Source organism: Osmerus eperlanus, chromosome 10, assembly GCF_963692335.1.
Source record: "Osmerus eperlanus chromosome 10, fOsmEpe2.1, whole genome shotgun sequence".
NCBI lineage: Eukaryota > Metazoa > Chordata > Actinopteri > Osmeriformes > Osmeridae > Osmerus > Osmerus eperlanus.
Window position 1 is genome coordinate 16,854,498 of NC_085027.1, and position 26,419 is coordinate 16,880,916.

At 46.4% G+C, this 26,419-nt stretch overlaps 2 protein-coding genes across 3 annotated transcripts in view; one reads left to right on the top strand and one right to left on the bottom strand.

The window, feature by feature from the left end:
- The window catches only part of ankrd11 (ankyrin repeat domain 11), a 96,393-nt gene that overhangs the window by 29,720 nt on the left and 40,254 nt on the right, over positions 1-26,419 (bottom strand). Inside the window, exon 3 of one of the 2 annotated variants that reach the window (XM_062470756.1) lies at positions 9,109-9,176. The exons of the other annotated variant lie outside the window; for it this stretch is intronic. The gene's annotated coding sequence lies outside the window, so the exon portion shown is untranslated. The remainder of the gene's footprint in view (positions 1-9,108; positions 9,177-26,419) is intronic. 2 annotated transcript variants of the gene reach the window in all.
- The window catches only part of cbfa2t3 (CBFA2/RUNX1 partner transcriptional co-repressor 3), a 212,842-nt gene continuing 198,188 nt past the window's right edge, over positions 11,766-26,419 (top strand). The window contains exon 1 of the mRNA XM_062470758.1: positions 11,766-11,781. The gene's annotated coding sequence lies outside the window, so the exon portion shown is untranslated. The remainder of the gene's footprint in view (positions 11,782-26,419) is intronic.

Consider the following 26,419-nt stretch of genomic DNA (forward strand, 5'->3'; position numbering starts at 1 on the left):
TCTCTGTGTCTTGGAATAGTTGCCTTAGCTCTTTTCTTATCTTCTATGAAAGATGGGTCTATTTTACCATTTACACAGGAAACAGCATCCCCACATCCCCAGTCCCACCACACAGCCTCCACTAGACCCAGTCTCCACTAAACCCATCACACAGCCTCCACTAGACCCAGTCTCCACTAAACCCATCACACAGCCTCCACTAGACCCAGTCTCCACTAAACCCATCACACAGCCTCCACTAGACCCAGTCTCCACTAAACCCATCACACAGCCTCCACTAGACCCAGTCTCCACTAAACCCACCACAAAGCCTCCACTAGACCCACCACACAGCCTCCACTAGACCCACCAAACAGCCTCCACTAGACCCACCACAGAGCCAGGGCTCACAACTAACTTTTTTCCACACTGTCCCATCCGTCCCGAAGTGCAAAATGAACCGTCCCAAACTGAACTTGACCTGTCCCAAAATGTAGATTCTTGTGTTTTTGCATTTTGACATTCTGACATGGGTCTAGGTTAGCCTGGCTCTGCCCTCCTACGTACTTCCGCTCAATTTTAACTTTTTGCTTCGGTACTAGGTCTGGGCTTGAGGTACGTGAGTCAGATGTCTCCGGTTAATTTTCTACCTGTCCAATCAGCGAACAGAGGGAGTGGCTGAGAACGATGACATTGATGCTGTGCGCTAGTTTGTGTTGTAGTTCCGTAATGGCGGCGGAGAAAGATGCGAGCGAAGCCATTTGGTCCGTTGTGGCAACGCTGCCGAATATCCAGAAGTTAAAGCCGTCGTTTGATTTTCCAGCGAGCTCCGTTAGTCGTGAAGGAGTTGGCTAAGGCGAACGCTAGTGATTGGTTATGACAGATCCAGAGTGGCTCTGGGCAGATCCAATAGTTTTAAACTTCAACAGAGTACCCGCCTTCAAGGAATGTAACGCTTGTCAATGGAGTGAGCCAAGACTCTCAGTACAAATAAAATGTACAAGTCTGGTTAGGACCAGGCTAGGTCTAGGTTATTTGCAACACTATTTAAGTAATCCATACAGTCGTGGAGCTCAAATCAATGTCAAATTTCATGGTGGGGCTAATACAATTCTTGATGTGACTGTAGCCCAACCAGGCCATACCCTGCCACCGCCCATGTGTGTCGTAGCTCTATGTCTTGCGAATCGTCAAACTTAACATTACCGGTACTCTTTTTAAAGTGGTTGAACGGCCGATAAAGGGAGCTATTAATGCTAGCTGGTAGCTAGCTAGTTTACTCATGATGGACGGCCCCTGTTAGACGAAGTACGAGCGCACACTGGACACACAACACATAGCTGCGCTTGTAATGCGAATAATTGTTCATAGTTTATGGAATTTTAAGCCTTGTGTTTAAACGTGATGAACCACTGGTGTATGCATTTTATATTGTTATGGTCTATCGTCCCGCAGTCTTCGCAAAGTCTGTGTTGAACTGTCCCAAACATCATTTTCATCATCCCCGGGATGACGGGATGCCGTTCATTTTGAGCCCTTCACACAGCCTCTAGTAGACGCACCACACAGCCTCTAGTAGACCCACCACACAGCCTCTAGTAGACCCACCACACAGCCTCTAGTAGACCCACCACACAGCCTCTAGTAGACCCACCACACAGCCTCTAGTAGACGCACCACACAGCCTCCACTAGACCCACCACACAGCCTCTAGTAGACGCACCACACAGCCTCCACTAGACCCACCACAAAGCCTCCACACTGCCTCACAAGACCCATCACCACTCAGTGCCAGCCCCAAGTTAGGTTCTCCAGTTACATCATAGGCAGACCAGAGCAGTACTGTCCTGCATCACACTACCCCCTCCTCATAACCAGATACGGGTTAGCGAAAGAGGGGAGAGACAGAGACTCAGTTACATATTCTTAGCAGGCCCTACTAGTATTCAATAAAGTCCAAACAAACAAACAAACAAACACACACACACTCAGGGCCTGAGAGAGCCAGCAGTGAGCCTATGAGCAGTAGTGTGTGAGAGCTGATCTGCCACACAAGCTCACACAACACACTGACAAGGAAATGGCCTGTTTTCCTGCCTGCTTTGCTGTCTGTCTAACAGCCTGTGTTACTGTCTCTGATGAACTGCTTGTTTTGCTAGCTGGCTGGCTGGTTCACTGGTTTGACAGGAGGAGCGCTCAAGGATTATCCCTGAGCAGCTTCTCACAAGCTCTCACGCGCGCGCACACACACACAAACTATCCACACACAGATCCACAAACACACACTAAGATACCACTACAGCATTCAGCCCCCACAATACCAAACTAATGAGCCTCACAGCTCACAGAGGGGGATGGACAGATGACCCTGCTGTACCTCGAGGGGGAGATCACACACACACAGTATGTGACGCAGCTTTCCATAGAGACTGTCATGTTAGTACATAAGGCAGAAAAGCAGTATATAAATGCAGACCTGGATTATAGAGCACTGGGACAACAGGCAGATTATAATTACATTCATCCCGACCTCGAAGGCTGACTGGCCTTCTCCACAAGCTCTCAACCACCACCTTGACCTATCTAAACCCAGTCAAGCCAACACACAGCGCTGTGTGTATGTCCTTTAAAACAACTGGTATAAAGAAGTGTCTGTTTTCCAGGTTCCCTTCTGTTTTCAGAAGACTGTTCCTGTCAGAACGGATCAGTAGTACTGTGTGTGATGAGGAAGTAGGTAACACAGGGGGATGAGATGGGTTTTCATTTGTGCGCACGCGTGTGCAAAGACGACCTGTATTTATGAGTGTACACGTGCACGAGATAGAGAAACAGACAGAGAGATAGAGAGAGAGAGTGAGAGATGTGTGAAAGAGGCTGCATTAATTAAGGATTATGTGAGGAGGTAAAAATAAACGCGGTGCGGAGCTGGGTAATGAACACAGCGTAGGGGAGGAGATGAGGGGATGTGACCTTTACAGAGAAGAGGAGGAAAAACAACATCCAATGACTACGCCATTGCGCTTGTATCTAGAAGCTCATGGCTCGCCGTGAATGGCTGATGGAAGATAAAGCATTCTCCTGAATCCCAGAATCAAAGTTGGATATGAGAGAGACACAGCCAGTGTAGGGGAGGTAGACTACCACTAGGGTTGGGTATCGTTTGGATTTATACGATTCCGATGCTGAACCGGTACTTTTAAAACAATTCCGATTCCTGAACGATTCCTAAACCGATTCTTGAAAAAAATGAAAGTAATCAAAGAAATGCTCTTTTATAGATTTTTTTTTTAATTGAAAATTATTTCAATGTAACAATATATTAATGTTTTAAAATAGCCTACTTAAATATATAATAAGTAAACCTAAGTCACCTAACACAGAACTACAATAATTTAACAATAAATAACAGTTACACTATCAACAAGTAACAACAAAATAAATGTTGAGTTGGTATGCTAACTAAACCAACTTCAAACTTCAGCAGTTCTTTAGCAGAAAAATGACCATATTTGCCATCTCTGGCAAGATACGACACCTCTCCTGACTTATGGCATGTCCTGCACAGGAGAAAACTCTCAGATAGTGTTAAAGAGGCCTGTACACACAGGTATGAGTTTGAAAGGGCAGACAAATTGGGGAGGCTGTCCCAGGACCAGGGACTGATGTCCGCAAGCTGTCGAACACAGTGCATCCCTCTGCTTTAAGAAATATTCTGTGTGTCACCGCACGTAAAAAAAAAAAAAAACGACATGCTTCCCCCTTTCATTTAACGCTAATCGTTTTGAAACATTTGTTGCATTTTGCGATGTCGGAATCCTTGGCTGTGAAATACAGCCACACTTTCGACCACTTCGCTTTAGGCATTTTAAATGCACTAAAAGCTAGCTAGCTAACGATAGACTAGCAGAGAAAGTGTAATGTTTACTAGCGATCACGTGCAGTGAATGGTTAATATGCTTTTACGTCCGCTTTGGTGAGCCTAGAGGGAAAATATGACATTTTGATTTTTGAAAGTAGTCTACATGTACGGTAGACTACAGAGAAAGTGTGATAGTTTACTTCCGTTTCGGAGCGACTGAGGGAAAATATTTCAGTCGAAACATTAAGTGGAACCGAAATGAGGAACCAAAATTTGCATTCTAATCCAGTCCGATTACTACCGGATGCGTAGGAAACCCGGTTCCATAGTGGAACCGGGTTTCGGTACCCAACACTAACTATCACTCAGACTAGATGGGTGGAGAGCATTTTCAGTCAAGTCTGTGTGTGCACCCGCGTGTGTTGGGGAGGGAGGGCGGGATGGTCTGAGAAACCACAGGGGCCATTTGGCTAGACTGAGGCTGCTAGAGAAACAAGCAACCAGCCAATCAGGTGTGGAAGCCTAATCTTCGAGTCCAACGCTTGGTACGGCACAACTACAGCACTGGACAGCAGCCATTCTGGAAACCATTCCACACAGAGCCAAACTGGATATACACTTGAGTTCTGACTCTCTCTCACACACACACGGTACAGACAGAGGCTGGCAACAATGTTCCCCATCCCTACATGCTCGGTGCACACGAAAAACACACACAGAACCCACAGCGCTTTTTCACACACAGACTTGACTACTAAAGGAGGTTGAGTGGGAGCGTTGCGGGGTACCAAACTGAATGTTAATTTGGTCTGGTGCAGCACGGAGTGTATCTGTGTGTGTGTGTAGGCGCTCCCTCTGTCAGATCCCCGATGAATTATATATCAGTGGGCAGGATGAAAGACTGCTACTGCAGAGCACAGCAAAGCAGGCCGAGACCTGGGGCTTGGGCTACCAGCTACAATCCAGAGTATATGTGCTTGTCTGTGAACTCTCACATCAGGTCTTTTTTACAGTGGAGGTTCTCTCTTGACATATATTCAAAATGTGTGTGTGTACATGTATAGTGTATTGAAGCCAGAATCGAGGGAGTATAAAGCTCTTTCAGCCTGGCTAAGGTGAACTTCACACTGACAAGCTCTCAGGTTCTTTCCTACAGACTACAACTCCCCCCCGAGGATGAGCAATTCTTCTTCACATTCTGTGCCACCTCACAGACACACGACTAAATATAGGCTATATTACAGCTGTAATATCTGACAGCCTCTTGTTATCTAAAGCCACGTACATCCATTTTAAACATAGACATTGCAGACAAAGAGAGATGGAAGGAGTAGTGAGTTAAAGAGAGAGCAAGAGAGAACAGTCAGAGAGGTACAGCATGTCCATGGATAGCCACACAAACAATGGAACAATCAATAAGCTGCTCCTCTCATCAGGCAGAGTGGACCAGCACCAATGAGTGGTTGGGCCGAGAGAAGCCCAAGAACTCCTTTAATAGCATCAGAACTGATGATTTATCCTCCTATGACCAGTGGGTGGGTGGATGGATCAATGTCTGTGCAACTAAGACTGGCAAAACAGTACAGACAATACGTCTTCAAAAGCAGGGCTGTATTACAAAGAAATTGCAGTTTGACAAGCCAGAATCGAATGAACTGACACTGTGTGTGTGTGTGCTGCCTGTGCGTTGCCCATGTTGGAGAGAGGGAGAGAGAGGGAAAGAGAGAGGAGGGACACACTCAAGAACCCTTGTAGTTTGATGAACACTAATGCATAGAAAGTCTGAATAAAAGAGAGTCACACACACACGTGAGACATACACAGAGAGAGAGAGACATACACAGAGAGAGAGAGACACAGAGACAAAGACACGCACACACATAAACACAAACACAAAAACGCTAGCTAGATAAATTCCCATAGCCTTCCTATTACTTCTGGGGGAGAGGAAAGCTTGATGTAGAGAGAAACAGAAAGCAAGAGAGAGACAGTGGAACTTGCATTAGATTTGGTCTTTCCCTCACATAACATTACACTCACATTATATTTAGTAGTTGAAACCTCATAATAATGTCTTTGATATTGTATATTGATTTGTTTTGATACATGTTCACCTACTTCACTTTGTGTAGTATCGTAATCTTTGTTTTCTTCCTTAATTAATTATTTTATTTTACAAATATAAGTGTATTACATTTCATAGGCTATATTTTATTCACTCTTTATGGCTTTGGTAACAATGCTCCCTCATTCATGCCAATAAAGCATTATTGAATTGAATTGGAAAAAATAAATAAATTGAGAGAATGCTAGCTAGATGAAATCCCCTGCCCTCCCCTTTTGCTCTTCGTGGAGAAGATGGTAAACAGCTCTCTTCCTTTTCCTCCTCCCCCACCTCCCCTGACACCACAGCAGCGTAGCCAATAAGCATTCACAGCATTCAGCCTCCTGCTGCACAGAATTCTGGGATGCCATTTCCATTAACGGCATAGAGCGGGGATACACAGACATCCACACGCACCCACACACACACACATTGTGTATCAGCAGATGGACAAGGGCTGGGTGGGGAGGGGGGTGCTGTCTCCTGCTTTTCCAGACAGTTGAGATAACCTCCGAACAGGATGGAGCAGAGCTACAGCTAGGCTTCCACTGACTACTGTTCCTCTGCTAGGGAAACTAAACACACACGGCATCCACCCAGCTAGCTAAAGAACAGCAATGACAAACAGAGGAAGAGAAAGTGAGAAAGAGAGAGAAGGGAGGGAGGGAGTCAAAGCTCCATTACTGGAGAGGGTTGGTAAAAGTGTGAGAAAGAGTGGGTGAGTGATAAAGGAGGAAGAGCAGGAGAATATATGGAAAAACGAGTGCAGAACAGCGTTCGGTCCTTCTCCTATTCGTCAACAACCTCTCCAGCCCTGCTCTGGCTGTCTGCACCACTACACATTAAAGTACGGCCAGCACACTGAGAACACCACCACAGTCATTCAGACACACATTATTGAACACTATCTGAACACTGGGCAGAGCAGTTAAGTACGTATGATGTAGCCATGCTTTTAACCCCTGACCCCCACACTGAAGCCAATCCTGCCCAGAATCTGTTCTTATCACACAGGCCATCAAGAGGAAAGAAACAGCCATTAAGACCAGAAACAGCCAGCCACAACACACCATTACCTAGCACGACTGCTTGTGTGAGTGCTTTAGTGAAAGTTTGTTTACCTTGGTGTGAGAGAGTGTGTGTATGTGAGTATGCTTTTACGTGTGTGTTTTCCGGTAAATGTTTGTGTGTGCACACGCAAAACATTTCCACCTCTGTTCTGAATGGAAACTCCAGTAATTGACAGAAGCTCTGGCCTGGGGGGGCTGTTCTGCTCTTCCGTTATTCACAAGGTATCACCACTCTGCATCAAAGTTACCACACACACACACACACACACACACACACACACACACACACACACACACACACACACACACGCACACACACACACACACCTCCAGACAAAAGCTACCACCAGATGTATGCAATTTAATCAATTAAGCTTTACCCATAGCCCTCTGCAGCTCTACCGCAGTGCAAGCAGGCGCCTCTCTGAGGCAGGGGGGAGAGAGAGATGCAGGGCAATCCAGAAAGGAGAGAAACACACGGAGAGCGAGGACTGCCACTGGCGTTTCTGCTGTGTAAGGCTTTCTGCCTTATAACCGTGGCACGAAGTAGAGAAAAGTTAGGAGAGAGAGAGAAAAGGGGAGAAGGAGAGGGAGAGAACGTGAGAGACGGAAATAGTCAGAAAGGGGAAAAGGGAGGGAGAGAGCAGGAGAGTCAGGGGTGCTGAGGCTCTCGTTCTCTCCCCCAACCCTACCACTCATCCCCCCTCTTGGTTTGGAATTTCCTGTTGATGGCCTACTGCTAACGCCCCACTCTCATGGAAAAACTGTGGGAAGGGGGGGAGGAAAGGGAGACAGAGAGAAAGTTGAGAGAGATTGCTGAGACATTAAACAGAGAGATGTTAGAGACATCATGTTGGAGTTCTCTGGTGTACCACGAGGTAACCATGCCGACCCATGGCCCTAATTACGACACAACCCGTTGCTGTAATTACACTCTCTTCCATGAAATATACACTACACACACACACAAACACACACAACACCTCCCTGACATATACACACCTCCCACAAAAACACACAAGACACATAGCAACCTGAAACACACACTTTGCAACCTGCAGCATGTGACATATAGCAGCAGACATGTGGAGGATAGGGGAGATGGGCAGATAGGACAGGATAATGTCTATAACGAGGTAGACAGATCAGGTAGACTGGGGCTTGGCTGGGTGAGACCAGATCTGGGCAATGACTGGAGTGGATGGAAGAATGCAAGCCTGGTGTGGTGATCTTTCTGGGGGTCGGGGGTTCATAGTAGCCCTGTCCTAGAGGCCCTGTCTAAACCTGTCTAACCCTGGCTTTTCCTGTCTAACCCTGGCCTCTCCTGTCTAACCCTGGCCTCTCCTGTCTAAAGGCTTATATATGCTTCTGCGTTTTTCGAAAAACTGACACATGGGAACGCCCTCTTCTCCGAGGAACGCCCTCTACGAGCTCTCCGTCAGCCCTCGGAGAGCCCCGGAGAGCTCGACGTGCACCTCCTGAATTTTCTAACTATCCGTCGTGAGCGACGGAGAGCTACGGAGTCCCCCTTGGCTGTGATTGGTCAGTATTAAGAATCGCTTGCGTCAGGGGTGGGGGCGGGGTTGCCGGGATAAACAGGACGAACAGAATCCTTTGACCGCCATTGCTGTAAGTTTTCACAATTCATATTTCAGCTAAACAGTACATGTAAATCAGCATCTGAATTCAAACGTGACGAGAAATGGGCAGTGTAGTTGCTGAAAATTTGCGTATTTTATTGATGAAACGGCTAATTTGTAAATTTGCTCCGACTTCTCGATAACTTAGGTAAATAAACACTCCACGACGATTTACAAAAAAACGTTGCGCCACCTACTCTTCTGGCGGTGAATTGTTTTCAGCACCCACAGCCTACGGAGAACCATAAACGCAGTCTATCCGTGCGTATCCGTGCGCCCGCCCATCCGTACGGAGACGCAGAAGCATATTGCGGCCTTAACCCTGGCCTCTCCTGTCTAACCCTGGCCTCTCCTGTCTAACCCTGGCCTCTCCTGTCTAATCCTGGCCTCTCCTGTCTAACCCTGGCCTCTCCTGTCTAACCCTGGCCTCTCTTGTCTCCTGTCTGGGGGTCTTACCAGTGAAGGAGCGGGGACAGCAGGTCCAGCTCAGCCGGGGCTCTCAGAGGACAAGGGGGGCATTGAGACTGGGGAGAAGGGAAAGACGATACAGGGATGAGAACCAGCATGCAGCCTGCTCTACCACACGCTCTCAGCTTACCTACACAAAGACATCATTTAACCCTTCCCCCTCTACTATCCAGCCCCAGCGCCCCTTAACCTCCCCAGACCCCTGCCCTTCACAGGCTCCTGATGGTGTTCTGTAGCCCTCTGCATGTTCCCACTCTTACTGTTCTACTGTGTGACAGTAAACAGCACCGTAGGACAACCCAATTCCCAGACACCTTGAGGGTCAAATCTTAACTTTACCTGATGACTAACATTTCAGCCCGCAACAGGACAGTCACGGATCCTAAAGATGTTGATTCATGGGAGCAAGGAGTAAAGATGCACCGGTACTGTTAGTTGGCTGTTAGTTTCGATCGGGCTGATAGCGTACCGTATTGTAAAGCCTTGTACTTTGTATCGGCATCACAACTGAATGCTTAAAATTACGAGTACGATAAGATAAACTTGCTGGGAAACTAACAGCGAGCTATTTATAGCAGACATTATGCCCGTGAGTACTGGAGAAGCAAAGCAGTCAGATTCCCTCCAATGGCCTCCACAATCTCTCAGAACCATGCACTGGTGTGGAGAAAGTACGACTATTTAGCACAGCTTCTCAAGTTCTTCATGAGAGAAGAAGCCAACTTACATGCGAGAGAGCGGAAATGCTTCTCTTTATTAAGAAAAACCTTCCCTTCGGTTTACCGAGCCAAGCCAGATAAACTATGTTTGTTGTCAGTTAGCTAGATTGTGTGTGTGTGTGCGTGTGTAGCTGGCTACTGGCCTTCTGGAGGAGGCACTTTGAACATTTCTACATTTTGAATAATAAACATTTTCTGTGTGTAACTATATTGCCCCCTCCCCAAAAATAAGTACTTGTATCTGTACTCAGTATCGATACGATGCTCTAAAACGAAATACTTGGTACTCATATCTTAAGTTATTTTTTTATTGGTGCACCTATAACTCAGGATAGCACCAGATGACCAACTGTGGATCAATGATTCATTCATAAAACAATCACAAAAATATAAAGGGGTTTACCATGGTTCATTCAAGCACATTGGTAAGTCTCCATTCATATCCAGCAAACAAGATAAGCTAAAAGGATTATCGCTCTGGCCTATCCTATCTGATAAAATGACAGGCTAACAGGTTTTGAATAAACAAAGTCAAATTGAGCTAAACAAAAGATCACAGCTAATTTAAAGTGATTAGTTAGCTAGTGGGACACTACCAGACTAGTCCAGTACCGTGGCACTGGAAGGAGAGGTCTTTAGTCCCAGTAAGTAGGCGAATGGCAGGATGAATTCAGGTAGGAGGGGCTTGTGGGTATTATATATTTGCTCCACCCCCCACCCTGTCTTGTGCGGTTGAGTGACTCATCAAAACCGCCTGTATGCCCTTTACATCAAGAGAAGCACTCCTCCTCTCCCTCGTTCTCATAAAAGGGGCCTAAAACAGGACAGACAAAGGGACACATGTGGCACGCCAAGCAGGGTTGAAACTAGGTCAGAGCAGCTAGCCGTTCTTCAAACCCTCAGCCTCGTTCCTAAACGCCCGGAATCGGCCTTATAGCCCCTGGCCTCGGCCACCCTGCCTCCACCAAGACACACGCACGCATGCACACACACACACAAACAGGAGAATGATTGCATAAGAGCATGTGTGCAGCATGAGGCCCCAGTATTGAGCAGGGGGCTCCTCAGAGTCTGGAGCAGAAGGCTGCATTCATATGCAGATCCTGGCCTATGGAGGCAGGAATGGAGGGAGGGGGCTAGGGTGGGAGGGAGGGAAGAAGAGGGCTGGGAGGGGAGGGAAAAAAGAATGGCCTTCCCACACTGGAACCAAACACTCCTTCACATGAACAACCACCAGACAATGAAAGGAGAAGGAGAGGTAGGGGATTACCTCGGTGGCCCCCATGTCGAGCCAAGAAGATGACAACTCCACAAACAACTCCATTTAAAGAGTCTACCGACAGACCGGCAGGACTGGAATACACCTCAAACCAAACCATGTGATGATTCTCCACCACAGACTGAGCAGTGAAACACCAGCATCCACAGTGTGTAAGAAGACTGCCATTACTGCCAATACTGTGTTTAGCTACGCTAACCATCTGACCCCAGCCCTCTGCTGTAATGGAACACAAACCAAACCACCTCTGCCATAAACCTTGTGGGCTTGAACTACTGGCTCTACCCCAGGACTGGGTCTGCGCACACAGGTACTAGTAAACAACATAAACAGAAGACAGGGAATTACAAGCATTAAAACAGGGCAATGTGCACTCACTAGATCGCACTCCCTCTCTCCATCGTGCCCATCCCCCTCTCTCTCCAGCTCCCTGGCTCTGCACCCAAAAGAGCAGAGGAGTGGAGAGATGAGAGAAGCACAGTGGAGAGAGGGATGAGAGCAAAGAGCAGAGGAGCAGAGCCCTCTAAAGCAGTGAGTCATGGTGACCTACATAAGTAGCGAGTGGAAGAGAAAGAGAGAGGGGGGCAGAGAGGGATGGGAAAAGAGAAAAGGAGAGGGAGTGAGTGAGATGGAAGAAAGAGTGAGACGGAGAGCGAGAGTCTTGTGCTACTGCGTTTCAGTGTTCACTCGACTCCAACGGGCATTCACCTACTCCCAGGGAGACTGGGTAAGAGAGAGAGGAGGGGGAGGGGCTAGATGACAAGAGAGCGGAGGGCAGTGCTACATGAGATGAGTGTGTTGTTTACGGCCTGCTCCTAGCCTTGTCCTCCTACCTCTCTCCAGAAAGCTATGTATTCTTCATAGTGCACTGTACACCACACACAAAGGCGGAGGGTGTTCCCCATTTAAGTATGAACAGTGAAGCAGACACTATTGTGCCACAGAGAAACTGACCCTTTAGCTAGGACCAGGCTCTTCTGCTGCCTGCCCCCCACCTGGGACCCTATAGAGTTGCCTCTAATTCACAGGACGGCCAAGCATTCCAGCTCCAATCAATAGGCTCTGCAGAGGGATCCAGTTCCTTGTGAAGCCCTGGATCTGGTTTCCTCATTACTCCCCCTGCTCCCAGCCTAGCCCCTCCCCCCCCCCCCCCACATACACTCCCCCAAGTCTTACCAATACAATAGAGCTGTTTTCACACACACACTGACACATATAACCACACAAAACAAGTCTAACCAAGTGCACTGGGTGGGCCTATTAAGAGTTGAAAGAGAAAGAGAGGGCGAGCGAGAGAGAGATGTGACACGTTAGCCAAACCAAGGATCACTTAAATTTCAGTCCATCCAATCGTGGGTAGCTTCATGGATCCAGTCACACCGTCATCCAATGACAACTGCTGGAGAACTGTAGCTGGCTGGCGTACCATTGGAGAAGGAGTGGCACATTCACACAACGGTAGTCACCAGGTCTGGTTGGTCAGTTTCCACAATCCTTCCTAGATTTTAGGCTGCATCAGTCTGTATCTCATAATGTGACGCAACCATAGGATTAGGTTATGGGTTCACAGTTAGAGGACATTGTCAAGGTATCGGATATTTCTGGCAAAGGTAGCTACAGTTAGCAGTGTAGCTACAGAGGGAGGTACAGTTAGGTCCATAAATATTTGGACATTGACACAATTTTCATCATTTTGGCTCTGTATACCACCACAATGGATTTGAAATGAAACAATCAAGATGTGCTTTAAGTGCAGACTTTCAGCTTTAATTTCAGGGTATTTACATCCAAATCAGGTGAACGGTGTAGGAATTACAACACATTTTATATGTGCCCCCCCCCCCCTTTTTAAGGGACCAAAAATAATTGGACAAACTAACATAATCATAAATCTAATTGTCACTTTTAATACTTGGTTGCAAATCCTTTGCAGTCAATGACAGCCTGAAGTCTGGAACCCATAGACATCACCAGACGCTGGGTTTCGTCCCTGGTGATGCTCTGCCAGGCCTCTACTGCAACTGTCTTCAGTTTCTGCTTGTTCTTGGGGCATTTTCCCTTCAGTTTTGTCTTTAGCAAGTGAAATGCATGCTCAATTGGATTTAGGTCAGGTGATTGACTTGGCCATTGCAGAACATTCCACTTCTTTGCCTTAAACTCTTTGGTTGCTTTCGCAGTATGCTTCGGGTCATTGTCCATCTGCACTGTGAAGCGCCGTCCTATGAGTTCTGAAGCATTTGGCTGAATCTGAGCAGATAATATTGCCAGAAACACTTCAGAATTCATCCTACTGCTTTTGTCAGCAGTCACATCATCGATAAATACAAGGGAACCAGTTCCATTGGCAGCCATACATGCCCACGCCATAACACTACCTCCACCATGCTTCACTGATGAGGTGGTATGCTTTGGATCATGAGCAGTTCCTTCCCTTGTCCATACTCTTCTCTTCCCATCATTCTGGTACAATTTTGCTACATATTGAGAGTTGACAGCAACAGATTACAAACACAAATACCATACTTGAAATGAACTCTAGACCTTTTATCTGCTCCTTGTCAATGAAATAACGAACTCCCATGAGGGAATAACATACACCTGGCCATGGAACAGCTGAGCAGCCAATTGTCCAATTACTTTTGGTCCCTTAAAAAGGGGGGGGCCACATATAAAATGTATTGTAATTCCTACACCGTTCACCTGATTTGGATGTAAATACCCTGAAATTAAAGCTGAAAGTCTGCACTTAAAGCACATCTTGATTGTTTAATTTCAAATCCATTGTGGTGGTATACAGAGCCAAAATGATGAAAATGGTGTCAATGTCCAAATATTTATGGACCTAACTGTATGTGTGGAGATGGAGGCTAACAGGCTTAAGGCCCCAGAATACTCCAAAACAGAAACCTCAGACTATACTGCTTTCTGGAGTCTGTGTCTCTACTTGAAATGCACTTCTAGCTAAATTACCTAGCCAAAAACAAACGTGTCTTCCTTACTTTCTGGACAACATTTCAAGAAATTTCCAAAAACTAGTTATGCTATGTTTTCTAAAAATACCTTTTGAGCTCATTTATGATATGTGAGCTATGCCTGACCCTTAGCAGATGTAAATGTTTGTATTGCTATTCCAGCGCAGATACTGCTAGATGAGCAGGATTGAGTGACAAGTTGGCACAGTAGTTTGAATCAGCCCTGGCTTTGAAACAGGCTTTCTTTATGGATGAAATGCTGGCAAGCTAAACTAACAAGCAGCAAGACAACATGAAGAGGATACTTTATTTCCAGTAGAGATCATGTTTACAAATTAACATGTTTACCCATAACGTGTGGATGCCCAGTAATCTCTCTAACTGAAAAGGTTTTACCATTGATATCTTGGTTGTCAACTAATCAGATTTCCAGCACATGCTAAGTTGGTTCCCTGGCCAGCAAGTACTCTACACAAACCCTACATGTCCAGACCCCCGATGATGAAATTGATGTCAGGCGGACTGTAGCTTACTGGCGGACGTGGAAAGTTTAACACTGGCCTCTCTCTCCAGCAGTCTTGCCGAGGGCCTTCATCTCTCACTGATGTCTCACCTTCCACTGATTGCTTTCATCTGGGAGTCTGTGGCTGTGTGTGTGTGTGTGTTGTGCTGAGTCATGACCATCAGTAGTTGCTGGTCTGTCAGAGCACTAGCTGCCAGAGACCTGGGGGGTCACAGCTTCAGACACCAGTATGGGTTGGAGCTGGATCAGGCAGTTTGTCTGTTCTAAGATATTAACATACACTGCAGACCAGACATGTAAACACAATAAGATACGACCAACCGCTAAGATGACCGCTGCAAAGGGAAGACGAGAAAAGGGAGGGGAAAAGGAAGAAGGGAGGAGAGAGGAGGTTGGGAAGAGCAGGGGGTGGGGCGAAAAGAGAGAGAGGAGGTGTGGAGACAGTAGGAAGGAGGGAAGAAAGGATAGACTGAGCAGGGAGGGGGGAGGGGAGACACACTAAAAGGAGTGGGTGAATTATTGATGAGAGAGCCAGGAGGCTGCAGAGTGCTAATGCACAGGGTCCTCTTCATGAAGCAGCCAGATAGAGTTTCACATTACATCACCACCCCCCCACCCCTCCCCCCATCACTTCACGACTCCCGACCCTCCCACCGACCCCCCCTGCTCGTACCCTCGCCCCCCCCAAACAGAACACCTTCTCTGAGATCCATTATTAATCAAGCATGGAAACTGCTCAGGCTGGCCGCTGGACCAGCTGCACTGTACACATCTTTGGCTGTCGGTCTCAAACACACTCCGAGATCAAACAGACGCTTGTCCCGACCAACATGTGAGAAGAACAGAGATGGAAGATGGTGCCAGGGCCACAGTCACCTGTGTCATGGAGCAGGAGGTACAATTCCCAGGACCATGGCTTTGGCCTAAATCCATATACTGACCAAGTCTTACTCAACACAAAGGCAGGAATAAACCATAACCCTTGCCCTCCTTTAATTGGTGTGTGTGTGTACGTTGCCATCTGTGTGGAGTCTACAGAAAGTAGTAGATGTGAGAGAGCAGGAGAGGAAGGAAAAAGGAGGGCTTGACGAGGAGGACTGCAGCAGGAATGGAAGTAGAGCAGGGAAAGAGGGTGGAGAGAATGGCTGATGACAGACGCACCACCGACACTGGATGCAGAAAGCAGCTCCGCAACCAAACAATCATTATCATGGTCATCACAAACAACAACAACGACAAAAAACAGACTAAGTTCTCACAAGTCTGCTGAAAAGATCTCAAAGAATAGCCCCAGCATGTAATCAAATCCCACAACACCCCCTCTCATGAATTTGTCTGTGTGAATGCATTTCCCGAGGAATAAGGAGTAACCGACAACAGTAAAAACGAGAAAGTGTGCATGCATAAGTGTAACTAAGCATGGCTGCTTTCCAATAGTGTAGCTAAAGTGGACAGAGAAGCAGAGACAAAGAGTCCATGAGAGAGAGAGAATGCCAAGCTTTGGAGATAATGAAGCTTGTTGCATACTCGGGGAAAGGGGCTGTTCAGTGTGCTTATATACTCAAGGCCATTCATTCAATTCCTTGTCCAAGTACAGCAAAGCAAGGTGTACTTCTGTGTGAGTGTACCTTTGTGCAGTCGTCAGTATACTGGTTTTGACTCCTTGGTAAGACTACTTTCTGTTTTGTACAAACCTTTCTGCTGGCATACTCCCTAAACAGACTTAAGAATGCAAAAATTAAAGGATAAGAGACAGTAAACAGTGAGAGCGAGCAGAGCAGAGCAGAAAAAGTAGCTGCGTAGTTACTGAGGTCAGGGCAGTATGAGCTAGCTAGCTGCGTAGCATAACAGTATAAGATAGCTAGGGTGCTAGCTACAGAGAGTTTAACAGAATAAGCTAGCTAGAGAGAGCACAACAGTATGAGCTAGCTAGAGAGAGCATATCAGTATGAGCTAGCTTGGTAGCTAGCTACGGAGAGAGTAAGAGCTAGCTAGGTATCTAACTAGAGAAAAAGAACAGCAGCATGAGTTATCTTGCTGCGTAGCTCCAGAGAGCAGAGCAGTGAGAGCTATCTAGCTCTAGAGCTAGCAAGACGAGCAGCTCCTGCCTCCACACTCAAATTGTTGCCTGTGGAGCCTGCACCGCCCAACCTAGACCTGCCCCTCCCCCACCATATTTTCCACCGTCCCCTCTCTTGCCTGCCGGCTCCCCCCTTACTGCGGCAGGCGGGCAGGGCAGATGGTAGTGGTGTGACCTCGGCGTTTCTGCCTCCTTGTTTTGATCCTGCAGTCCTGATTGTTCAGCCTAATCCCACACTACCCAGAGTCCTTGGCACGCAGCCAGCACTCTTATTAAGCACACAAAGCCTTTTCATTCCAGCTACCGTCGTCATCGCTCTCTTTCTCTTTCTCTCTTACCGTCTCTCTCATCTTTCTACCTGCAGCTCTCTCACTCTCTCTCTCTCACTGCTTCTCTCCCTTTCCCACTCTAGCCAGCTGAGCCAAGCTTGGCTGTCTCTCCTTTTACATTGCTCTCCCTCTCTTCTACTTCTCTCCCCCAGGCCAGTCTTATCAGACAGCTAGAAAACTCCCTCCCCTGCTCCCCCCCATTGTCCCTTTCCTCCAGTTCACTGCTGCTCTCAGCACAACAACACTAGCCACCACCTCTTCTAGATTCACATCCCTGACTCCTCATCCCCTCCCTCTTCATGTTGTTCTCTTCCTCTTTCTAATTACTCCAGGCTTGGTAAGAGGTCGTTTCTCTTGTGCCTACATGACAGAGGGAAATTAATTATGCCAAGTCAAAGGGCTCGAGCCTGCACTGAGACTCACTGCTCGCTCTCTCTCTCTCTCTCAAATGAAAGATCATGGCCCAGCCTAAGAATACTAGAGCATGTTGCCTAGCAACCTACTCAAGCAAGCCACACTGCAGGTCTATGGGATGCAGCGACACACACACAGTTTAAAAAAAAAACATGACAAAAAATAAGCTTGATACAGTGTGTACTGCGGAAGCAACTATTAGAGCACAGAAGCAAGAATAGCTGAGAATAATTTATATACTTTTAGGAGATTATTTGGTCATTTAGTAGTTATACAGTAGTCTAAGTGGATAGTAGACCATGTTCGTAAACAGTGTGTGTGTGTGTTTTATGTTCTATAAATGGCAAATGTGGTGGGCCACATTGCAAGAAAACATGATAAACATAACATTTATATATACAATTGTGTTGTCTTTGATTGTCCAGATTCAAAAATAATATATACTGTAGTCTTCCATAATTATAATTAACAAAATAAAAAACTATGTTCTATGCATTAAATTATGCTTAAAAGAAATTCAAATGACCACCACAGCCCTAACTCTGCCGATGCACGAACAAAGTAATTTGTGATGCATCATGCCGTACAGTAGATCAACATATTAGCTACAGAGATAATCATAATTTGCACATCTGTGCTGTAGAGTTAGAGGTGTGGTGGATTTGAATTCCCTTTCTTTCAAGGCTTCTAACAAACCATAACTTCCCACATAAAAAAAAATATGCTTTGTTCAAAAACAGAAAATCATGGTAGGCTTGTTATATAATTATTGCTAAAATATTACTAAAAACAATAGGCTAGAATCAGGACCTCCCTTCTTTGGGGTAAAAATCATGTTTCATCAAACATGTCAATGGGGGAGGCAAGAAGTGTCAAATCAATTAATAGCATTAATGTGCATAAACAATGAAGCAAACTACTAGTTAATATAGCTAACTTAACTAGGCTAGCTCGATGAGCGGTAAACGCTATAGTAGCCGGCATGCTGCTGCCCTAGCTTCACTCTATTTCATCAATGGACTAACCAAAATAATGTTTTTCAGGAAAAAAAGGGTAACTTAGGTAAAGATAAATGAGACAACAGGCAGCAAATGTAATTCTTTAGTAGCCGTCTATGGTCGCATCTTAGTGAGTTGGTGAGGTATTGACAAATAGCACTGAGCCAAAAGTTGGCTTATCTTTAAAGCTAACGTCTAGTTAGTGCGCCTGCTGCGGACGCAGCTTAGTTCACATTAAAACAGTCGTAGAATCCCAATAATCAAGATTCTCCTAGCACGGTTAACAAACGACTTACGGTTAACAAACTACCCAACATGGTGGGGTATTTACATTGTAAATTGTGTGCCAAAGAGCTATGCGATCAGTTTTCAAACGGTGGAACTATTAGCAATCGTTTTGGGGGATTTCAGAATCAGAATCCAGTTTATTCGCCATGTATGTTATACAAACACGGAATTTACTGTGGCAGGGAGGTGCAAAACACTAAACATTAGAGATGCTCCGATCAGGTTTTTTGGTGCCGATCACCGATCACTGAAATCAGTATCTGCCGATCTGATAATACCGATCACCGATCACGGTGTCGATTTGAAGCATTCTATTTATTGTGTAGCATTATTTATGAAATTAATTATTCTTAACAACATTGGTATTGTATTTTAAGTATTTAAATTACGAGACAAGAGAGTATCATGAATTGACAACCATCCGTTCTATTGCAGGGAACGTGCAACATTCCAGTGTAGAAGCTCTCTCGCTTACTATAAAATTTGTAAATAATAATAAATATTAAAATAATAATAAAAATATAAATCTTTAAATAAAAATCACAACAATAGAATCACATGTGCAACATTCCACTCTCTAGAGGCTCTCAAGAGAACTTGGAGCTTATACAGTAGCTTTCCTGTGGAAAAATAATACAAACTTAACTGCAACGTAAACAGGCTATAGCCAAATATCCAATATGTTTCAAATCAGTCAGTTTCAAGTCAATTTGTCTGCATTTATGAGGAGATAAGACAGAATAAAGATAAAGCAATTAAACAAAAAAACAAAACATGTATATATCTGTAAAGTGTCTCACTCACTCTCACATCCTTTACTCACTCTCTCACTTCACGCACGCACTCACTCACTCGGAGAGGGGGCATACTAGAGTATTCAAACCTTACTTCTGATTAAGCAGCATCACTGGAAGATTTGCCTTGATAAATATAAGCATATCAGCATTTTTAGGAGTCAACCTGTTCCTCTTCTCATCTAAAATGTCCTGCTGTGCTGAAAAGTCGCTCGCTATCTACACTTGTACAAGGTGCGGAGAGGAAGACTCGTGCTGCTTGTGCGAGAGCAGGAAAGAGGTCTTTATTGGCCTTCCAAAAAGCAGTGGCTGTCCGTGACTGTTTTCGTTCGAATGCGGGTCTCACAGAGTAACGTTGTACATGTGCGATTCTGAAAATTCCAACCGACTATTTTCCGATAGGCAAAAACTATGACAAACGCTATAGTATGGCTTCAACATGTACAATTAGAGGCTAACAAGTAACACTAGCAGGTAGTAGCATTGCTACGAGTATTATGCTAGGTTGCTAGGTAACGGAAGCTAACTAAAGCTAGCTAGCTTCCGTTTTGGAAAACAAACTCTGGTGGAAGCGTCGGAAATATTTAGAACTCACGCATCTAAAGGTTAAAGAATAATTTCTTACCATTGGCGGCCTGAAATGCCTATCTAACGTTTTATTGAAACGTCTCTGATAGTAGTTCTCCAGATGTTATGTCATCGGATCGGCCATGTTTGATCGGCCGTTTTGAGAACGCAGATCAAAACCGATAATGGGAATATCGGCCGATATGGATCGGCGCCGATCAGATCGGAGCATCCCTACTAAACATATACGAATCTTAAATTGAGTAAAAGTACAAAAGTTTAACTATTTCTAAGAACTAAACAATCTAAGAATACAACAATTTAAATATAAAATAAAATATATATAAAAATAAGAATAAGAATGAGCAGCGTGAGTGGTCAATGTGCAATCGGATACTGAGGTAAGGTGGCTTGTGCATACTGTAATTGCCATTAGATGGACTTATAATAGCTAAATAAGAGAATGAATGTCAATGGGAGTCCTTGGCCTTGTTGAAGAGGCCAGTAGCAGATGGAAAGAAACTGTTCTTATGGTGTGAGGTTTTGGTCCTGATGGACCGCATCCTTCTGCCAGAGGGGAGTAGCTGGAACAGGGAGGGACCAGGGTGGGAGGGGTCGGCCACAATCTTCCTCGCACGCCTCAGGCCCAATGAGGGTGGCGTCGTCCGCAAACTTCAGAAGTTTAACAGACGGATGACTGGAGGTGCAGCTGTTGGTGTACAGGGAGAAGAGCAGAGGGGAAAGGACGCAGCCCTGAGGAAATCCGGTGCTGATGGACCAGGAGTCAGAGACTTATGTTCCCAGCTTAACGCACTGCTTCCTATCAGACAGGAAGTCTGTGATCCACCTGCAGGTGGAGTCGGGCACGTTCAGCTGGGAGAGCTTGTCCTGAAGCAGGGCGGGGATGATGGTTTTGAAGGCAGAGCTGAAGTCCACAAACAGGATCCTGGCATAGGATGCTGGGGAATCCAGGTGCTGTAGGGTGAAGTGGAGGGCCAAGTTAACGGCATCATCCACAGATCTGTTGGCTCTGTAGGCAAACTGCAGTGGGTCCAGGAAAGGGTCTGTGATAGATTTGAGGTGTGCCAGCAAAAGGCGCTCAAAAAACTTCATTACCACAGAGGTCAGGGCGACGGGTCTGTAGTCATTGAGTCCTGTTGGCCTTGTCTTTTTGGGCACAGGGATGATGGTGGAGGACTTGAGACAGGCTGGCACATAGCATGTCTCCAGGGAGGTGTTAAAGATGTAGGTGAACACCGAAGACAGCTGGTCAGCGCAGTGCTTGAGGGTGGCAGGAGAGACAGAGTCCGGCCCAGCTGCTTTGAGGGGGTTCTGCCTCTTGAAAAGTCTGTTAACTTCACCCTCCTGAATGGAGAGAGTCGTCACTGTAGAGGGGGTGAGGGAGGAGGCCTCATGGGTGGGAAGGGGTAGTTCAGGACTGTCCAATTGTCTTTCAAATCTACAGTAGAACTCATTCAGGTCGTTGGCCAGGCGGGAGTCGTTAGTGGAGTGGGGGGCTCTGGGCTTGTAGTTGGTAATCTGCCTGAGCCCTCTCCAGACAGAAGTAGAGTCGTTAGCAGAGAACTGACGCTTCAGTCTCTGAGTACAGTCGTTTAGCCTTTCTCACCGCCTTGCTAAACCTGTTCTTCGACTCCTTGAATCTGTCTCTATCCCCACTCCTAAATGCTTCCTCCTTCTCTGACCTCAACCTTCTGAGCTCTGCTGAGAACCAGGGCTTGTCGTTGTTGAAGTTCACCCTGGTGCGTGTTGGAATACAGCAGTCCTCACAGAAGCTGATGTATGATGTCACAGCATCTGTGAGTTCATCCAGACTATTGGTAGCAGTCGTGAACATATACCTGTCAGTACAGTCCAAGCATGCCCACAGATCCTCCATAGCCTCACTGGTCCACTGTTTTGATGTCCTCACAACAGGTTTACAGAGCTTTAATTTCTGCCTGTATGCAGGAATCAGATGGACAATGGTATGGTCAGTGACCCAGTGCTGCATGAGGGACGGCGTGGTAGGCTCTACTGACTGTAGTGTAGCAGTGATCCAGTGTTCTCTGGTTGGGCATTTGATGAATTGTCTGTATTTAGGGAGTTCGTGGCTGAGATTACCTTTGTTAAAGTCGCAGAGTACAATAACAAGGGAATCCGAGTTTGCTCGCTCCACACTCAGAATCTGGTCGGCGAGCATGCGTTGGGCCTCTTTAACCTGTGGACCCGGTGCCATGTAAACTCCGACCAAAATGAGTGACGCAAATTCTCGTGGCGAGTAAAAAGGTTTACAGTTTATAAAAAATGATTCCAGATCCGGAGAACAATGTTGCAGAATCACTGTCACATCTACACACCAGCCACTGTTGATGTAGAAACAAATACCTCGCCTTTGGTTTTGCCGGAGAGTGCAGTGTCCCGGTCAGCTCTCACGAGTTGAAAGCCTGCCAGATGTAATGCAGTGTCCGGGATCAAATCGCACAGCCATGTCTCCGTGAAGCACAAAACCGAAAATGAAAGAAAGTCTATGTTTTTCACCATCATTAGCTGAAGTTCGTCCATTATATTGCACAGTGAACGTACGTTGGAGAGGAAAAAACTTGGAAGCACTGTTCGGATTCCACGTCTGCGTAGCCGAACTAGCGCTCCCGCTCGCTTTTCCCTTCTTCGGCGTTTCACTGTATGGGCAAAGCCTAGCGCGGCACTGGCTAGAATTCCCACTAAATCTGCCGCTGGAAGCAGAAAAGTGGGAAATAAATCCACAGGAGATGTAGTCCTGATGTTTAGAAGTACTTCTCTTGTTAGAGAACCCCGGAAATCTTGGCAGAACACTGAATTAACAGACAAAACAAGACAAAACAGAGAGCACCTCGCAACCAAGGCAGCCATCATCGGCGCCATTTTTCGCCAAACCTTTTGACTGGAAGTGCCAACCTAACCAAACTACATGTTGATGCATGAGTCATGTCCATGAGATTGCATTATAATAAGGCCTAAAATAAGATTTAAAGAATAAATAAAAAGAAAGTGTTGATAACGGTCCATTTTTATCTCTCATACTGCACTCAGGCCAAGATGTTGGACTGGTTGCTAAGTGAGAGGGGAGGGAAAGAGGGAGTAAAAATAATTAAGTGCTGTGAACCAGAAACAGAGAGAGACAGAGACAAAGACTGGTCATAAAGGACAGCTTTATACTTTTATAGACGCTATATTTACCAACACAACAGGAGTGGTTAAGAGTATCTTCTCCTTCATTTCCATTTGGCTCTCACTTGTGTAAACATCTAGCCATCTAAAACATCCAATCTGGATCTAAAATCCAGATTGGATTCTCCTACAAAAATAATCTAACAAGAGCTCCTTATTAAATTCATACTCTATCCTTGTAACATGACTGCCACAAACAAACACAGTCTAGCCTACACCCTCTCTATTGGGAGAAGCAAGATTTGACATGGTATATGTTTACCACACATCAGTCCCCTTTATACAGCACGAGATCCAGTACCTTCTGTACGTAAGACTCCATCCCCCCCAAAGTCCAATATGAAGAACTGGTCTCTAATGTGGCAACCGCATCCCTGTTAAAAGCTGGCCTCAAAGCAACCGGTCCTGACGGAAGCTTTGGTTGGAAACACATGAGCCTTTACTGAGAGGGATTCTTGCATAAAATATTCCGTCTTCATTGGGCTGTGTGTTCCAACAGGCCTGTGAGTGCAAAACTAGGGCAAGGCGTCAGGCTACAGCCCACTCTCCTATCACATGACTGTAATGCCGGGTTTTGTTTTGTTTCTTCCCCCCCCTCTCACTCTCTGCCACACAGCACTCTCTCCATAACACAGACACACACTCAAACACATGGCAATCAGTTACGCTGTGACTATGCACACGTGATCCCAGATCCCCAGGAGGGAAAGATGGGACTTTTGGCCGACAGGTGCCGGAGCTCTGGTAACTTTCTCCTCCTCCTCTACCATGTTTGCCCTTGAACAGGGAGCAGCACCATGTCTGGTTTTGCATCACTCCAAAGTCAAGTCCCTGTAAGCAAGCACAACATGACCGGGCCACAAAACTCACACATATGCGGACATACTTACTGACATAGACAAGCATACAAGGTCCAGGAAGGCACGCTCAGCTAGTAGTCAGAGCTGCGATGATCAGAGAAGAAAGGGGTGTGCTAAGTTATTATGGGATGACTGAGGGGGTGTTGGTGAGGTACCGTTTCATTAGCAGTTCGACTGGAAGAATCCACAAAAACAAAATGCTTCTAAAAACCTTATCTTTCAATACAAGCTGTACAAGCTGACGACCAATAAACACCTTCAACGCGTCTTATGGCGTATCTGTCTCAGAGTAGCAGGCCAAGGCTTACTTCTTAATTGCCTTGCTGGCCAGGCTTCACAGCTCTGCAGTCCTCCTCTTTTATTCTCTTCTTGGACCTGTGACATCATCACTGCTCCAAAGCAGCTCTATATTTAGCCCCCCACCCCCCCCCCCCCCAGCCAGGCCTGGGCATTACTCTGTTAATGCCCAGGCCTGGCTCCACCCCCCCTCCCCTTCAGATGGCTCATCTCTCATGGCTTGCCAGGGGGAGGTGGGTGCTGCTCGCAAGAAAGAAGGAGGGGAGAGAAATAGGGGCAGGCAGGGCTGAAAGGAGAGATAAGGAGGGGGGGGGGGGGTCATTGAGAAAGCAATGGAGAGGAGGATGGGGACTGCTGGGGATGGTGTGAATTGCCGAGCTGTAAATCAGACCTCTCCATAAACTCACACCTCTCTTTCTCTCCCCTCTGTTTATCCACCCCTCTCTTCCTCCCTTTCCCGTTCTCTCTCTCTCCCTCTCTTCCCCTTTGTGGAAGTAGCTCTCACGTGTTGGGTCATACGCCATGCCATCTCACAGACACGAAGAGACCAGGCTCAGTTAAGCCTAGCACGGCTTGGGCATAGCAACAACACATTACTCTGCGATGCCTGCTCAAGGAGAACAGAGGAGCAAAGCAAGGGAGACAAACACAGAAGAGAAAGTAGGAAGAAAGAGAGGGAAGGAGAGCACATACATTAGAAAAGATGATAGAGAGAAAGAGCGCATGTGCCTATGACTGGCATTTGAAACATTCTCCCTGTGCAGAATAACACCCTGTGAGGCGAATGTGTGTGATGCACCAATGTACCCGTAAGCCAGAGCAGGAAGTGGGAGATTCTGCATAACATCACTAGGCTCATAATCACACCAAACACTTAAATCACTCATTTTCTCCCTTTTCCTTTCTCTATGTCTGAGTCTTACGTGTTAGGTCTGTGCTGTGAGGAGGTAAACAGGCCAATGAGCAGACGCTACTTCTGTGGAAGGACCTGAGGTCAGGTTTTACCCCCCCCCGTCCCCCTGTCCCCGTCACCAGCCAGTCCAAAACACATAGAAACCGCCACCACTTGCCGAACCGACCTCCTATCCCTATCCTCTAGTCCACATCCTGCCTGATCACCAGTACCAGCCTGGGCCTGAACATGTCACACATCCTCAATCCAATGAGACAGGACCCACACATACCATATCCTGTCTCTGTAATACATTAGTAGTGATTGGGAGGGGGACTAGAATGCTGTAACAGGTGGGCCTGCATGCTACTGGGAAGATTTACTAGATTATCTTGCGAAGGCTCAGGAGAGGCCTGTTCTGCCGCTGTGTGTGTGTGTGTCACTGCGGGTCAGGGGAACAGCAGATCCGCCGCATCTCATTCCTTGTCACGTACCACACCGAGCAGCGCAAGCTCTATTACTGGGGCCGGCCACCAGGCAGTTGCTATGGTAACGGCCACCGGGTTAACCCATTGGGGGAGCTTGAAGCGGGGGAGGAGCGAGAGAGAGAGTGAGCGGAAATAGGAGCATGGAAGATCTAGCTTGAACCTGTTACTAAAGAGATGAAAACACAGTAGCACATGCAAACGACTGAACACACAAACTCCACGCATCTCCAAAGAGCCAGGGCGGGGGATATAAATACATGCTACACCAGAGCTTCAGTAAAGAGGTTAGAGCCATATAGAAATACACAGGGAAACAGAGAGAAAGAAGGAGATAAGTGAACTGTATTAAGCTCTATAATAGCATCTCTCTCCTCCATTCTAAGGGGCGGGGCTTGGCAAGTGAGGCCACGGTGGCAGGTCAAACACCTCTGCAGGAGCCAACGCTGCACCAGTTTACAGCAGGACACAGTGCTGGAAACACCCAGAGAGACATGTGTTTTCTGGCCACAAGGACAACATGGATCAACACTCATGATTTGTGTTGTCACAAGAAATGGTACTCTGGTACCAAGTTGGTACTCAAACAAAAAAT